This window comes from Globicephala melas, chromosome 7 (assembly GCF_963455315.2).
Source record: "Globicephala melas chromosome 7, mGloMel1.2, whole genome shotgun sequence".
Lineage (NCBI taxonomy): Eukaryota > Metazoa > Chordata > Mammalia > Artiodactyla > Delphinidae > Globicephala > Globicephala melas.
The window spans coordinates 23,523,199-23,540,566 of record NC_083320.1 but is presented as its reverse complement, the minus strand read 5'-3'; the positions used below and the strand labels follow the sequence as shown (position 1 = coordinate 23,540,566).

At 36.3% G+C, this 17,368-nt stretch overlaps 1 protein-coding gene across 2 annotated transcripts in view; it reads left to right on the top strand.

Moving 5' to 3' along the window:
- Positions 1–17,368, top strand: part of SPAG16 (sperm associated antigen 16) — an 885,872-nt gene that overhangs the window by 58,938 nt on the left and 809,566 nt on the right. The window lies entirely within an intron of this gene.

Below are 17,368 nucleotides of genomic sequence, written 5' to 3'. Positions count from 1 at the left end.
GGACACGGGTTCGTGCCCCGGTCCAGGAAGATCCCACATGCCGTGGAGCGGCTGGGCCCGTGAGCCATGGCCGCTGAGCCTGCGCGTCCGGAGCCTGTGCTCCGCAACGGGAGAGGCCACAACAGTGAGAGGCCCGCGTACTGCAAAAAAAATGTCTGGTCAAAGAGATAAAAAATGAAGAAAGAAAATTACACAAAACCTATGAAGGGTTTAGTTTCTTGTCATGAAAATTGCATAAAAGTTTAGCTGAGGTAATGAATGTTTTTATAAATACCTTTGAGTTCTAAAATATCTGACATTTAAAAATGAAAGCATTTACAAATATAACTTTTTTAGTGTAGTAATGCTATAAGAACAACAGATTTTTATGAATTCAAATAATCATTTACTTAGCTAATATCTATAACATTTTTCTTCCTCAAAGGTATGCATTGGAATCTAGTATCATATATAATATTTGAATAAAATATAGACTAAATGCTTTTAGGTTATACTAAGGCTTTGATAATCACTTTCTAGTGATATTTAGACTACTATTTTACTGTTCCTCTATCATCAATACTAATTTTTTAGGTTTATGGTATTTGAGGGAAATCCCCTCTTTTAGTCAGTCTGCCTCAGGTTCCCCATGTCTCCAAGGTCCCATCAGGACAGACCCTCTTTTGTCACCATAAAGCTTTCCCACTTCTCTGCCTGCCTGTAATTTGAGTTTCTGCCTAATGCAGTCAGTGGCAGTAGATGACTCCATTGCTGTCACTAAGTAGTGCATGTTCTTGTTTGGATAATCTTTATCTCCACAGAGGCTAGTAAGTCAGGGAGCAAATAAAAGACTCGCAATAATAAAAAAAATTCAGAGTTAAGGATTCTGGGTGTGATAGTGGTGGTTGTCATGAGAAACATTTTCATCTTCTGACGTGGCATAGGCATTCTTTTTCAGGTAGTAAGTCATACTTAGAAATGACTGTTTCAGGTCAGTAGTTAAATATATTCAGCTCTGTGTCATAATCAAAATTCCAAACTTGCATGAGTTTCTTCTTCATTTAAGAATGTGTGAAGGGTGACTGTGGGCTGTCTGTAAGTGGGTGACAGGATCAGCTGCCAGGGACATTGGAACAGAGCAGGCAGGAAGGCTGGGCAGGCCATAGCCCCAACAGTGGCCAAATAAATAGAGAAATTTTGGAACTTTGGGATTAAAGCATAGTATATGTGACAGAGGCTGCCTTTCCTTTCCCACACCTCACCCTCACATCCTACCATTCTCTCCTATGGTATGGTGCCAGATCTCATGTGTGTCAGGGGCAGGGGTGCTCTAATGTCATTCCAAGCTTTGCTCTTGTCTTCAATCTCAACATGCAAGTGTGCATCTCTCAAGATAGTTTGCCTCCTTTCATTAGCAATCAATTCTTGGGTTTTAGTCTACATATAAAAGTTTTATCGTGTGTCCTCTGTATAAAAGTGAAGAAAAAATAGGGTAGGAGGAATGTTTTATTCACTTTTGCAATTTTAAAAGCAGTTATTTAATGAATTTTTCTGACATTTTGCCTTTTCATTCAGGCAAAGTCAGGAAATCATTTTGGGTTTAAGTCAGAAAAAACTAGTTTAGATCGTTTGAACAAAATAACCTTAATACATGGAATTGATTACATAGGTGACAGAAGAGCTAAGATGTCATCTAGGGGACAGGAAGACAACTCAGAGATTGTCAACGGCAGGACACTTTTTTTGTGTTGGAGGCACAGTGGGAGAGCATTGTTACCAGCCTCGAGGAACTGGGTCCATCAGGTAGGAAGACTGTGAAGGAGGAGGCTGTCTTGCAGGAGCTGGAGATATGCGAGGGATGCAGGGCATGGGGGGAGGAACTTCTAACACACAGTACCAGGGGAGGGATTAGAAAAAAACTCATTAATTAATATGTATGTGACAGAAATATTTATAGCTGAATAGTTTATTTCCAGCCATGACATATACTTGATATACTTCTTCCTTCTTTTAGTTCTCATTCAGGGTTTGTGTTTTGCTTAGCCAGTGCTCACTGGAGTTCTTTATGTGGTGAGTGGACCCATATCTTTAATCCTGAAGGGTCTGAGTATTTAGTCGTCCTGCTATCTTGGATTGTTATAGTTTTCCATTGATATTTACTACTTAACATGGATGTACTAAGGGTGTCTCAGATTTTTTTCTGGGTTCCAGAAGGTCCTCTCCAAATCCATCATTTAGCAGCAACCATGTCAAAAAGTACAAAACAGTCACAAAAATCTCTGAATCACTAGATGTCAGACTTAGTTTTAATCTGATGGTGCCTTCCCTCTGTGCCACAATAGACGCACCTTTCTCTTTTGAGCTAAGCCATTGAATAGCAGAGCCTAAGGTTGCTGGCACAGGAGGCAAACTCTTTGCAGGTTGGTTATGAGATGTAATAATTAGAGGGGCTACATCTGTTGCTGTGAACCCTTGGTTTCTGTGACTGTGTGAGAACAACACTGGTGGTGTTTCTAAACTAACACTGCAGTTGATTTTTTAATAAGCTATTCTGCTATTCCATCAGGCCAGCTGTTTCTGCGGGATGGCCTATCATTAATTCTGTGGGTGTTAGCCCATAACCATATTTCTTTTACTGTAAAATGCATACTTTGGTCATAAGCATGAATTGTATTTCATGACAATGTATAAGGGAATTTCTAAGTATTTGGATTGTGGTGCACTCAGAGCAGTGAAAGCAAATATCCCATCTGAAATAGTAGTTGCCATTGTAGACCACACCTTCCTAATTTTACAGTAATCCACAGTCATTTTGTGAGATCCATCAATTTTCTGCAAAGGCTGAACTGGTAATTAATGAGGATGCGATGGATATCTATCCTCTGTATCTTTCCACTACTTTATTGTGGCACACATTTCTGTAATTCCCACAGGACTGTGATTTGCTTTTAGTTTACTCTTTTGGTAGGTTAATTTCTAGGGCTTCTGCTTGATCCTTCCTACCATAGTAGCACTTACTTCATAAAACAGTGAGCCAATGAGGAGATTTTACTAATTGACTAGTATGTCTATTCCAGGTGTACAGTCAGAAACTGAGGAAGTAACCAGGGAACGAGTCCACAAACCCACTGGGTTTACTGCGAAACAGACTGGAGCCAAAATACCATTTATCATGAGGCTATCGTAACCTCCTAGTCTGACTATTGGATGGTGTTTTTATGTTTCCAGTAAAGGGAATGCACTCAAAGTTAATATCTAATTATCTCTGAAAGGTCTGAGGTAAAAGAATTGCCCTTGTAAATGGCTACTGTCCCTTCAGGGAAGACCTGGAAGGTGATTTAGAGTCATGTTTTTGTTTTCCTAAGTGAACCTTGCATGATATGATGAATACATATTTGTCCAGTGAAAACAGATCAGTAACCCCTCCAAAATGAGAGAGGTTCAAAATAATGTCTGCCACCAGGTAGCAGGCTGGCTTCGCATGGTGAGGTGCCATAGCAAGGGTTCCACATTGGCTTCTGCTGTTGGCAAGCTGGACATTTAAAAGCACTGAGTGGTGGCCAATAAATTTTGCTTAGGGAAAGTCCTTGTTACTGAGCCTGTGCATAGTCTTCATACTTGAAGACTTCATAGCTTATCGGGCCAGAGCAGTAGGGGGTCCTCTTTGGCAGAATTATAATCCAGTGACTGTCCATTGGTAGCAGAGATGGCATATCATGCAAGCCCATCTAGAAACTAGGCTAGATGTTTTTTTCTTTCTCTGTTACCTGGTCATTGTGAACTCACAAAGCCATAGGTATAGTAGGACATATGGCATTGAAATGAGAGTGGAAATTTGGGATTTTAAGCTGCCAGCTCATGTAATTTACTTGTACCTTTCTGAAGTGCTCAAGCACAATTTCAATTATAATTATTCCTTTTTAAGATGAACTGGGATTTTTTGCATGTCCAGAATCATGGCTTTGAGGACATACAGCATTCCTAGTTCATGAAAAATAACTCAGGTCATAAGTCCTTAGACTCTATCAGAGCTCAGGAGCATACTGGGATCTGACTCCTTTTAAAGGAGAACTGATAGGAATAGTGATCAACAGAGATGAGCATGCCTTTTCTCTAGAAGTCTAGAGGTCAGTACTGCAGTTCTGCTGGAGCTGTTTATAGTCTTTCTTACAGCATCCTTATTTTCCACAGATAATTTGAGCACCATTGGATCTGCTGGGCTATAAGACCGAAGGGGCAGGTAGGATGTCTTGTATCATACCCTGGACCTGTTGCAAAACTTTTCTTGGTCCAGACATCATTTAAACTATGTTCTTTGTTCAAGATGGAGGATACAATAAGCAGCAGCTTGCCTTTTGTTTAGAAGCATTATCTCAACATGCTCTAGTCAGAATTTTCTTGGTGTTTATTTCTTCTCTGGCACACATGTGTCTTATTAAGACATCTAGGGTACTTGCCACTTCTTGCTCACCAGACCCATTTAGGGTGATTTCATTTATATAGTGGAAAGTATAAGATGATCAGGATTACTATAATTTGATGGTGAATAGAGAAATTTACATGGCCCTGAGGGAAAGGAGTTACGTTTACTTCTGTCTTTGCCATGTAGAGGTAGGGGATTATATGGGAATATAATGGTAACTGCCACATCGACATCCTTTGGCAAATTTCTGCCGGCACTCCCCCTGCCCTGCCTCAGTTTGCAATATTATTTTTGGTTATATTGATCAGAGAAGGGAGCAGTTTCAGAGCCATTCACTTGGCATTTCCAACTACAGCAACCTTTATTCCATAGGTCAAGAACTAATGATGGAGTTCTGACAGTTACCATGTATGTTCTTGCAAATTACTTATTTGGAGACTAAGGAAATGACAAACAGGTGGGTTCATGGTTCCTATCTCAGGAGCCAGACCTGAGCCAATACTTTATTACCTGGTCTCCATATTCCTCAATGCTAATGGGGGGCATCATAACACTACATTCTTGAGTATCAATACCATGCTAGACCCTATTTCAATAGTTTCAAATGTGTGGGGTATTCCTTCTTCTTCTGTGTGTGTAGCTGTCTGAGTAAATTATCATATATACTTGCTTTTGTGTTGTAGGATCCTTCTTCCTAGAGGCCTGGCCAAAAGGTTCAGTGTGTAAAAACTGGCTCGGGTCTGGAAATCAGGCAAGAGATTGTGGCTTTTTATGGGATGGCTGCCTTCAGCATCTTGATAATCAATCCTCAATTTCTTCTTGTTATACAGACTGAGCATTACCCTTGTTGGATTCCCATATTTCCCAAGCATTACCTTTGCTGGCCTGTAAGGATGTTGATTCTATTAATTATCTCCCTAGCTGTCTCTGGATCAGGCTCTCGCATAGCTACTCTGATCTTTTCCATAATTGTGCCCACCTTGCTTTTGATATTTACGTGCTCCCATCGGACCTTTCTTTTCACGGGCTCCTGTCATTCCCATTGGTTTCAGGGACCCTGGTTCTCTAATAACATCTACCATCATCCTAGAGGAGAGCCACAACTGAGTTTCTCAGTGATGTTGCTGCCCCCCTCTCCAGCACAATCTTTGATGCTTTCATAGTTGCTATAGCCTCTGGACATCCTGTGGTTATCTCATGGGTTTTTCAGCCTTGAATAGTATGCCCACTGTCACATGCTCATTTATCTGAGTCTTTTGATGCTTTTTTCCACTATTTTTCATGGTAGATTTGGCATTTCTACTTTATTTAGCTAGGCCATCACTTTTTTGAAGCTTTTAGGAGCCCTCCTAGCATCTTACTAACACCAGCGTCCTTCCCAGGGGGCTAAATGCTATGTCAGAGGAGAGTAGTCCCATATTTATAAATTCTCCCTTGTCCAACTTTATGTTCTAGCTCCTTTGCCTCAACAGCCTCAGAATATAGGCCTACATGTACTCTCTTGGCACTCATAGGTACATGTTGGCTAATTCCTACAATTCCTTTGGGAGTAGTTCTTTTTCTGTCTAAACAGAGTCAGTACTTCCCTGGCTAGGTTATATTGTAAATTAAATGGATTTTGGTCAGTTGTCCAGTGATGAGGTGGGGAATATATTGTAAGAGGGGTATGAGCTGTCTTGCAAGGCAGAGGACTGAATTGCTTTTGGTCAAGGGAGGCATGCTAGCCTTTAACAGGGAGGATCAGGCCACTTTTTAGGTTTACAGAATAAAGGGAAATCTGAAGACAAGATTTTCAAGTGCCTTGTCTCAGATTTCTCTGTACCATCTCTATCTACTCTGTATATTTCCTCATGATTTTCTATCAAGCTATGTTCTTGTTGTCAAAATAAAACATTAAAAAAGAAAATATTTCATAAATACTATAGATGACTCAAATTAACTTGAGTTTTATTCTATAACTCTTTTTTGGAACTGAGAATACATTAATTTTCTCCACTAAATCCATATAATAGAGTTGCTATTCCTAAAATGACTTTTCTAATTCCATAATATATTTTCAATTATAACTTCTTTGCTGATGACTTTCAAACCTACATATTGCCATACTCAGCTTTTATAATAATTTGCATTTTGATATAGTACCATTACCTCAAAATTAACATGACAATTCACAAATCATATTTCATAAATAGGCTAATTTCTTCATTTTTAAAATGCCTTTTAATAGTGTCTGCATTCTACTAATTCAGTCAGTTGAAAAATATGACATTATCATCTTTGATCCTATCCTTCCAGTGTCTCCCAAGCTCCCACTGATGCCTTTTCCACATTAATTGGCAGCTTCTGCACTTAAAAAAAATAAATTTATTTATTTTATTTATTTGTTTTTGGCTGTACTGAGTCTTTGTTGCTACATGCGGGCTTTCTCTAGTTGCGGCGAGCGGGGCCTACTCTTCATTGTGGTGCGCGGGCTTCTCATTGCGGTGGTTTCTCTTGTTGTGGAGCACGGGCTCTAGGTGTATGGGCTTCAGTAGTTGTGGCTCGTGGGCTCAGTAGTTGTGGCTCGCGGGCTTAGCTGCTCCAAAGCATGTGGGATCTTCCCAGACCAGGGGTCAAACCCATGTCCCCTGCATTGGCAGGTGGATTCTTAACCACTGTGCCACCAGGGAAGCCCAGGTTCTGCATTTTTAAATGGAGGTGGGGGTGGTGAAGGGAGATTTAGGGGTTCAAAATCTGATTGTAAAGGGTCTAACAAACTTATCTGGAAGCTTCATTCGCAGAGCAAATTTACTTAAATTAATGTTTATTTTGGTTGGATTTGGGGGATCTGGTAGAGGTTATAGGGGACTTTCAAAAACCACCTTCAAACCACCTATTGCTCTACTCCTTTTTCCTTTTAATTATGACTCCCACCCTTCTAAAGCTGGTCTCTGTGGACTACCTTAGCTGCTTCCTAGATTGTTCTCCAGTAGTCCATTCCGTGTGGTATTGAATAATTCTTCCTTAAATGTGCCTTTGTAAACTGGATTAATCCTCCTTAGACAATTGTATATCTTTACTTCTCAAGCCAGTTAGCTATCTGGCTTCCTGATATTCCATGTTAATTTCTCTGTATTTTTCTATAACATATGAGATTGTACTCTAAAGTAAATTCTTACGGTTTAAACTATTTTTTTTTGAATTAAGGAAACGAATTGTGTTAATAGTGGAAAAGTGGTTTTTCTTCTCTCTTTAAACCAATCAGTGAGTTACTAAAATAGTCAACGGGTTAGTTTTTGTGAAGATAACTATATAACATACTTTCTTTCTATCTGTGAAATATATTTTACTCTAAAAGAAATAAGAATCATTATGCAGTTAATTGAATGTCTTTTGCAATCACATAAGTCACAGTTAAGAGAAAGAAATTACTACTTTAATGAGACTTTGAATGATTATGCAGGTGAAACTTTAAATGTATCAACATATTTATTAAAGAGAAGTGAAATAGAAGAATTCCATATAGATTTGAATAGTTTTAAAAGGTAATATTAGATGTAGAATGTATTTTTTCATTGTAGAGGGAAAAAAAGAGAATCACATGGAATCCACTGTAGTTCAAATATGTTGCTTTAATTACTTGCTGAAGAGTTAAATTTGGAGCTAGATTACAATTTTTGTATGTTAAAAATCTACCACACACTTTGTGTCCTGACCTGTGTACTCAGTGATGATTCAGGAAAAGTGATAAAACACACACACACACACACACACACACACACACACACACACACACAAACACAAAACATACCACTGAAAGTATTTCAAGAAATCGGGGAAAATATTAGGAAAGATAAGGGACTGCTAACTGTCCCTTCCATCCTTTTGCTGCCTGATTTATTTCTTAACCTCTTTGGGGTTGGAGTATAGACATGCTCTTTTAAATGAAAAAATCCTATCTAGATTGTTATGCTTCTATCTGAACACAGATTAATAGTTTAATACCCCTTATATGTTTTTGTTGGAAACCATGCTTTAAAGTATTGTAAAAATATTATCAAGAAAACATTAATAATTTTTATCCAAATGGGTAAGAACAGAGGACAAGCTGGGAAGGATATATAAACATTGCAATATGTACAACAAAATTTACACAATATTTTATATCTTAAATATTTAAACATCAAATTTAGAAATAGATACCTGTTACATTTTGGGAAATATTCATGTTTTCTTTATATTTAAATAAATTTAAGAATCTTATTAAAGGAGCAATTAAAAAGCCTATACTAAAATTTGTAGATTACTTAACGCAGCCAAAAGCTGGTTTAGCAACAACTATTCAGAGCTTATTATAAGGAAAACTTTAGCTAAATTTTAGATATTTCCCTAAAAATAGCTTTTAATTACAGTTAATAATTTAAGTTACATTAATCATTTAATTTTGTTTATTAATCAATAATACATGTAATATAAGAATGGCTTTTCAAAACCTAGCTTATACTACCAATATAGTTATTAAAATAACTACTTTCTCATAAGCTATGGATGAGTTTTCATATGCTATTGATTAGTTTTTATACTTGTCCATTTATCCTAACTTCTTTTAGGTCTTAGAAATCGTGCATGTATATATGTGTATCTCTGTATATCACATATATGTTTTGTTAAGGGAGAAAATTACTTTTTATCCTTAATTTAATACTTTTATAACTTATTCTTGTATGAGTTAACTATCACAATCCATTTTTTTCCTTCAGCATTGCGTCTTTGTAGCATGTACTTTGTCAGAAACTGTTTTAGAGTTTGAATTATTTGGAAGCCCAGTCTGTATGTGAAACCCAGGTCTACCACTTATTCTTGTACAAACCTGGGCAAATTACTTGACTTATATGCTTCCATCTTTATAAATTGGGAAGAATAATATGTGCATCAACAGGTGTTTGTCATGATTCAATGAAATAACATATGTAATATATCTAGCACAGTGCCTGTTACAGAATTGATATGAATTAAAGGATAGTGTTCCTGTAGAAAAGGGTATTTACCAGGAGAAGATAAATAATACTTAATTGCTAATACTATTTAATTCTTTTGTGTTAAACATGATATGGGTAACACTGAATAGAAGTCTGTTAAGACTTCTAGATTCATTACTTTTTTAACCATTTTTGTCATTTTATTATATAATGGCCTGAATAATTTAGCAATAGCTTTCTTTGATTGTAGGTATGGTTTCCCTGATTCAGATTTTATCCACACTGAGATATGGACATTAGTGCATTAAGGTGGCTAATTCTGATCTTCTAATGTTTACATGTTTGCTGTTATATGTGTGAAAGTGCTACTATGCTTATAAAAATTGTACACAACTCTCAACTTCTTTAGGTGCTATTTTATATTTTGATTCACTTAATGAAAACATGGAATCTTATTTAATATCTTTGCCATGATATCTGTTGGTGTTTATATGAAATAGATTATAGTTTAAATATAATGATATGAAAATGTAAAGAGGAGAGAAAGGTCCCTTCAACTCTGGTATGTCAGCGTATGTCATTATGTTGTGTTTTGCCACACTGGTCATGGTAATGGTGCACTTCAAAAGCAATTAAACACACTTACATGCTGATACCTTGCCTTATTAGAGCGAGTTTAGTCGCATTTTGTATTGTATTCTTGAATATTGCTAAGCAGTTATTACTGCTTTTGCCTGAAGTGTTGTGATTCTGGCACCAGCCAAGGATCTGGTTGACATTTGGCCAATAATTATGAATATTACATTAAAATGTTAAATCATTCTATTTACCAGACATAAAGTTGAAAAAAAAGAAATTAGTTTTGTATTATTTTTAGAGTTTAGAAATATGGAATGCATTAAAAAGTCTAAAACCATGTGCAAATAGGAATTTTAATGCCTATAATTTGATATGTTTTGTTTAATGTTTTTATGTTTTGTTTAATGTTTTAATAATTTTGAATGTTTTTAACAGTTGAAATAATTCATTAAAAATCCCTAAGGAAATATATCAATCAAAATATTTATTCATAATATCGTGCCATGTTAAATGTATAAGGATTAAGTCAACTTGTTTATAATTCTGATCTGAGTAGAAAATCAAATAAATGGAAATACATTATTACACTAAATATATTCTGCTTTACATAAAAAGGAGTAAATGTTAATCAGAATGACAGTAATTAAGAAATACTAATTATTCTCAGGTTTTTAACTCTCCTATTTATTTTGAATTCTGCGTAAGCATGAAGGATTTAGAAAATACAAAAATGAGATTGCAATGAAAAAAATGCTTAGGTTTTTACATTTTCAAAACTTCCGTCAGTATCAATATCTACAGTTTAAAATATAAATGTGTTCAAGTAATATTTCCTTAATCTAATATACTATATTTGACTATAATATATAAACTATATATTATATGTATTTACATATATATATAAATAACATAAATACAAGTTATAGACTATGTATCTAGTCTTATACAACTTGCTTTTTCTTTTTGGTGTTTTATTTCTAAGATTCTTCCACATTCTTATATGAGGCTTATAATTCATTTCACACTATTTACTTTTCTCTTCTGTTATTAATGGATGTTCAAGTTGTTTTCAAAATCCTGGTCCAATAAACATGCTTCCATGAATATTCTTGTACACACCTCCAGGTGCACATATGCAAGTTTTCTGTAGGATATTAATCTAGGAGTGGAATTGCTGGAGAGATGAGGATTTAACTAGATGATGTCATATTCTTTTTAAATTAGTTGGACATGTCTACAAACCCATACATAGAATTCCTCTTACTCAATGTCCTTTCCAACACTTGGTATTACCAGGGTTCTTTATTTTTGCCAATCTAATAAGTAAAATATGTTACCTCATGGGGTCTTAATTTTCATTTTTCTGATTAATAATTAAATTTAACAGGTTCCCTTTTCTTTACAGACATTTCATATGTTAGATTCTTTGAAATGTCTGTTCATATCTTTTGCCCATTTTTTATTAGGTTCTTGATCTCTGAAGAATATTTGCAGTGTATTTTAGGTATTGATTCCTAGGTCCATTGCATGATTGTAGAAATCTTGTCACAGATGGTGACTTATATTTTCTACTTCTTTATAGTGTCTTTAATGAATAAAAGTTCTTCATTTTTTTATGTTTTACACCTTAAATATATATGATTTTTATTTTTAAAAAAGTAACCCAGCTAAAAGTTCTTCATTTTAATGTAGGTAAATTTATCAATACTTTCTTTTATGGTAACACTTACTGTCACTTGCGTAAGAGATCCTTTCCTATGCCAAAATCAGAATGCTTTGCTTGAATATTTTCTTTTAGTAATTTTGTTTATTATATTTCCTTTTACCAAATAATTTGTGGGTAATTCCTAAAAATATAAGTATTCTCTTACATACACACAATATGATATTTATTTTTTTATCTTATTTTTTAAACATCTTTATTGGAGTATAATGGCATCAAATGGTGTGTTAGTTTATGCTGTATAACGAAGTGTATCAGCTATACATATATCCCCATATCTCTTCCCTCCCTCCCTATCCTACCCCTCTAGGTGGACACAAAGCACCTAGCTGATCTCCCTGTGCTATGCGGCTGATTCCCACTAGCTATCTATTTTATATTTGGTAGTGTATATATGTCCATGCCACTCTCTCATTATATATGAGAGAGTGTATATATATATACACACATATATATATATGTATATATATATATATAAAATATATATATATGTCCATGCCACTCTCTCATTTCGTCCCAGCTTACCCTACCCTCTCCGCATGTCCTCAAGTCCATTCTCTATGTCTGCATCTTTATTCCTGTCCTGCCCCTACGTTCTTCACTTTTTCTTTTCTTTTCTTCACTTTCACTTTTTCTTTTCTTTTGGATTCCATATATATGTGTTAGCTTACGGTATTTGTTTTTCTCTTTCTGACTTACTTCCCTCTATATGACAGACTCTAGGTCCATCCACCTCATTACAAATAACTTAATTTTGTTTCTTTTTATGGCTGAGTAATATTCCATTGTATATATGTGCCACATCTTCTTTATTCATTCATCTCTTGATGGACACTTAGGTTGCTTCCATGTCCTGGCTATTGTAAATAGAGCTGCAATGAACATTGTGGTACATGAATCTTTGAATTATGGTTTTCTCAGGGTACGTGCCCAGTGGTGGGATTGCTGGGTCGTATGGTAGTACTATTTTTATTTTTTTAAGGAACCTCCATACTGTTCTCCATAGTGGCTGTATTAATTTACATTCCCACCAACAGTGCAAGAGGGTTCCCTTTTCTCCACACCCTCTCCAGTATTTATGGTTTGTAGATTTTTTTGATGATGGCCATTCTGACTGGTATGAGGTGATACCTCATTGAAGTTTTGATTTACATCATTCTCTAATGATTACTGATGTTGAGCATCCTTTCACGTGTTTGTTGGCAATCTGTATAACTTCTTTGGAGAAATGTCTATTTAGGTCTTCTGCCCATTTTTCGATTGGGTTGTTTGTTTTTTTGATACTGAGCTGCATGAGCTGCTTGTAAATTTTGGAGATTAATCCTTTGTCAGCTGCTTCATTTGCAAATATTTTCTCCCATTCTGAGGGTTGTCTTTGTGTCTTGTTTATGGTTTCCTTTGCTGTGCAAAAGCTTTGAAGTTTCATTAGGTCCCATTTGTTTATTTTTGTTTTTATTTCCATTTCTCTAGGAGGTGGGTCAAAAAGGATCTTGCGGTGATTTATGTCATAGAGCGTTCTGCCTGTGTTGTCCTCTAAGAGTTTTATAGTTTCTGACCTTACATTTAGGTCTTTAATCCATTTTGAGTTTATTTTTGTGTATGGTGTTAGGGAGTGTTCTAACTTCATTCTTTTACATGTAGCTGTCAGGTTTTCCCAGCACCACTTATTGAAGAGGCTGTCTCCTTCAGTTTGTTAATATGGTGTATCACATTGATTGATTTGCGTATATTGAAGAATCCTTGCATTCCTGGAATAAAACCCACTTGATCATGGTGTATGATCCTTTTAATGTGCTTTTGGATTCTGTTTGCTAGTATTTTGTTGAGGATATTTGAATCTGTGTTCATCAGTGAAATTGGCCTGTAGTTTTCTATTTTTGTGACATTTTTGTCTGGTTTTGGTATCAGGGTGATGGTGGCCTTGTAGAATGAGTTTAGGAGTGTTCCTCCCTTGGCCGTATTTTGGAAGAGTTTGAGAAGGATAGGTGTTAGCTCTTCTCAATGTTTGATAGAATTCAGTTGTGAAGCCATCTGGTCCTGGGCTTTTGTTTGTTGGATAATTTTTACTCACAATTTCATTTTCAGTGCTTGTGATTGAACTGTTTATATTTTGTATTTCGTCCTGGTTCAGTCTTGGAAGTTGTGCTTTTCTAAGAATTTGTCCATTTCTTCCAGGTTGTTCATTTTATTGGCATAGATTTGCTTGTAGTAATGTCTCATTATCCTTTGTATATCTGCAGTGTCAGTGGTTACTTCTCCTTTTTCATTTCAAATTCTACAGATTTGGGCCTTCTCCCTTTTTTTCTTGATGAGTCTGGCTAATAGTTTATCATTATTTTTTATCTTCTCAAAGAACCAGCTTTTAGTTTTATTGATCTTTGCTATCGTTTCCTTCATTTCTTTTTCATTTATTTCTGATGTGATCTTTATGATTTCTTTCCTTCTGCTAACTTTGGAGTTTTTTTGTTCTTCTTTCTCTAATTGCTTTAGGTGTAAGGTTAGGTTGTTTATTTGAGATGTTTCTTGTTTTTTGAGGTAGGATTGTATTGCTATAAACTTCTCTCTTAGAACTGCTTTTGCTGCATCCCAGAGGTTTTGGGTTGTCATATTTTCATTGTCATTTGTTTCTAGGTATTTTTTGATTTCCTCTTGGATTTCTTCAGTGATCTCTTGGTTATTAAGTAGTGTCTTGTTTAGCCTCCATGTGTTTGTATTTTTTACAGATTTTTTCCTATAATTGATAATCTAGTCTCATAGCGTTGTGGTCAGAAAGGATACTTGATAGAATTTCAATTTTCTTAAATTTACTAAAGCTTGATTTGTGATCCAAGATATGATCTATCCTGGAGAATGTTACATGAGCTCTTGAGAAGAAAGTGTATTCTGTTGTTTTTGGATGGAATGTCCTATAAATATCAATTAAGTCCATCTTGTTTAATGTATCATTTAAAGCTTGTGTTTCTTTATTTATTTTCATTTTGGATGAGCTGTCCCTTGATGCAAGTGGGGTGTTAAAGTCCCCTACTATGATTGTGTTACTGTCGATTTCCCCATTTATGGCTGTTAGCTTTTGCCTTGAGGTGCTCTTATGTGGGGTACATAAATACTTACAATTGTTATATCTTCTTCTTGGATTGTTCCCTTGATCATATGTAGTGTCCTTCTTTGTCTCGTGTAATAGTCTTTATTTTAAAGTCTACTTTGTCTGATATGAGAATTGCTACTCCAGCTTTTTTTGATTTCCATTTGCATGGAATATCTTTTTCCATCCCCTCACTTTCAGTCTGTATGTGTCCCTAGGTCTGAAGTGGGTCTCTTGTAGACAGCATATATGTGGGTCTTATTTTTGTATCCATTCAGCCAGTCCATGTCCTTTGGTTGGAGCATTTAATCCACTTGCATTTAAGGTAGCTATTGATATGTATGTTCTTATTACCATTTTCTTAATTGTTTTGGGTTTGTTATTGTAGGTCTTTTCCTTCTCTTGTGTTTGCTGCCTGGAGAAGTTCCTTTAGCATTTGTTGTAAAGCTGGTTTGGTGGTGCTGAACTCTCAGCTTTTGCTTGTCTGTAAAGGTTTTAATTTCTCCATCAAATCTCAATGAGATCCTTGCTGGGTAATCTTGGTTGTAGGTTTTTCCCTTTCATCACTTATAATATGTCCTGCCACTCCCTCCTGGCTTGCAGAGTTTCTGCTGAAAGATCAGCTGTTTACTGTATGGGGATTCCCTTGTATGTTATTTGTTGTTTTTCCCTTGCTGCTTTTAATATTTTGTCTTTAATTTTTGAAAGTTTAATTAATATGTGTCTTGGCATGTTTCTCCTTGGATTTATCCTGTATGGGACTCTCTGTGCTTCCTGGAGTTCATTGACTATTTCCTTTTCCGTATTAGGGAAGTTTTCAGCTATAATCTCCTCAAATGTTTTCTGAGTCCCTTTCATTTTCTCTTCTTCTGAGACCCCTATAGTCTGAATTTTGGTGCATTTAATATTGTCCTAGAGGTCTCTGAGACTCTCCTCAGTTCTTTTCATTCTTTTTTCTTCATTCTGCTCTGCAGTAGTTATTCCCAGTATTTTATCTTTTAGGTCATTTGTCTGTTTTTCTGCCTCATTTAGTCTGCTATTGATTCTGTCTAGAGAAGTTTTAATTGCATTTATTGTGTTGTTCATCATTGTTTATTTGCTCTTTAGTTCTTCTAGCTTCTTGTGAAACGTTTTTTGTATTTTCTCCATTCTGTTACCAAGAATTTGGATCATCTTTACTACCATTACTCTGAATTATTTTTCAGGTAGACTTCTTATTTCCCTTTAATTTGTTTGGTCTGGTGGGTTTTTACATTGCTTCTTCATCTGCTATGTGTGTTTCTGTGTCTTCTCATTTTGCTTTTCTTACTGTGTTCGGGATCTCCTTTTTGCAGGCGCAGTTTCGTAGTTCCTGTTGTTTTTGATGTCTGCCCCCCGTAGCTAAGGTTGGTTGCTGGGTTGGGTAGGCTTCCTGGTGGAGGGGACTGGTGCCTCTGTTCTGGTGGTTGAGGTTGTATCTTGTCTTTCTGGTGGGCAGGACCACATCCGGTGGTGTGTTTTGGGGTGTCTGTGACCTTATTATGATTTTAGACAGCCTCTCTGCTAATGGGTGGGGCTGTGTTCCTGCCTTGCTAGTTGTTTTGCATAGGGTATCCAGCAGTGTAGCTTTCTGGTTGCTGAGTGGAGCTGGGTCTTAGCATTGAGATAGAGATCTCTGGGAGAACTTTTGACATTTGATATTACGTGGAGCTGGGAGGTCTCTGGTGGACCAATATCCTGAACTCGGCTCTCCCACCTCAGAGGCACAGGCCTGACCCCTGGCTGGGGCACCAAGACCCTGTCAACCACACGGCTCAGAAGAAAAGGGAGAAAAAAACACAAAGAAAGAATGAAAAAGTAAAATAAAGTTATTAAAATAAGAAATAAAAAAATTATTATTGAAAATAAAAAAAAATTTTTAAGTAATAAAAAAATAAAAAAGAAAGAAAGAAGAGAGCAACCAAACCAAAAAAGAAATCCACCAGTGATAACAAGCACTAAAAACTATACAAAATGAAAAAAAAAACAGACAGGCGGAACCCTAGGACAAATGGTAAAAGTGAAGCTATACAGACCAAATCACACAAAGAAGCATACACATACATGGGCACAAAAAGAGAAAAAGGAAAAAATATGTATTATAAAAAGAAAAGAAAAAAGCAACCCAATCAATAAACAAATCTACCAGTGGTAATAAGCTGTATATACTAAACAAAAATAAACTTAAAACCAAAAACAAATTAGATGCATAAAGCAAACCCCAAGTCTACAGTTCCTACCAGAATCCACCGCCTCAATTTTGGAATGATTTGTTGTCTATTCAGGTATTCCAGAGATGCAGGTACATCAAGTTGATTGTGGAGATTTAATCCACTGCTCCTGAGGCTGCTGGGAGATATTTCCCTTTCTCTTTGTTCGCACAGCTCCTTGGGTTTAGCTTTGGATTTGGCCCTGCTTCTGCGTGTAGGTCACCTGAGGGCTCTGTTCCCCACCCAGACAGGATGGGGTTAAAGTAGCAGCTGATTAGAGGACTCTGGCTCACTCAGGTCGGGGGGGAGGGAGGAATATGGAATGCAGGACGAGCCTGAGGTGGCAGGGGCAGGCATGACATTGCACCAGCCTGAGGTGTGCCGTGGTGTTCTCCT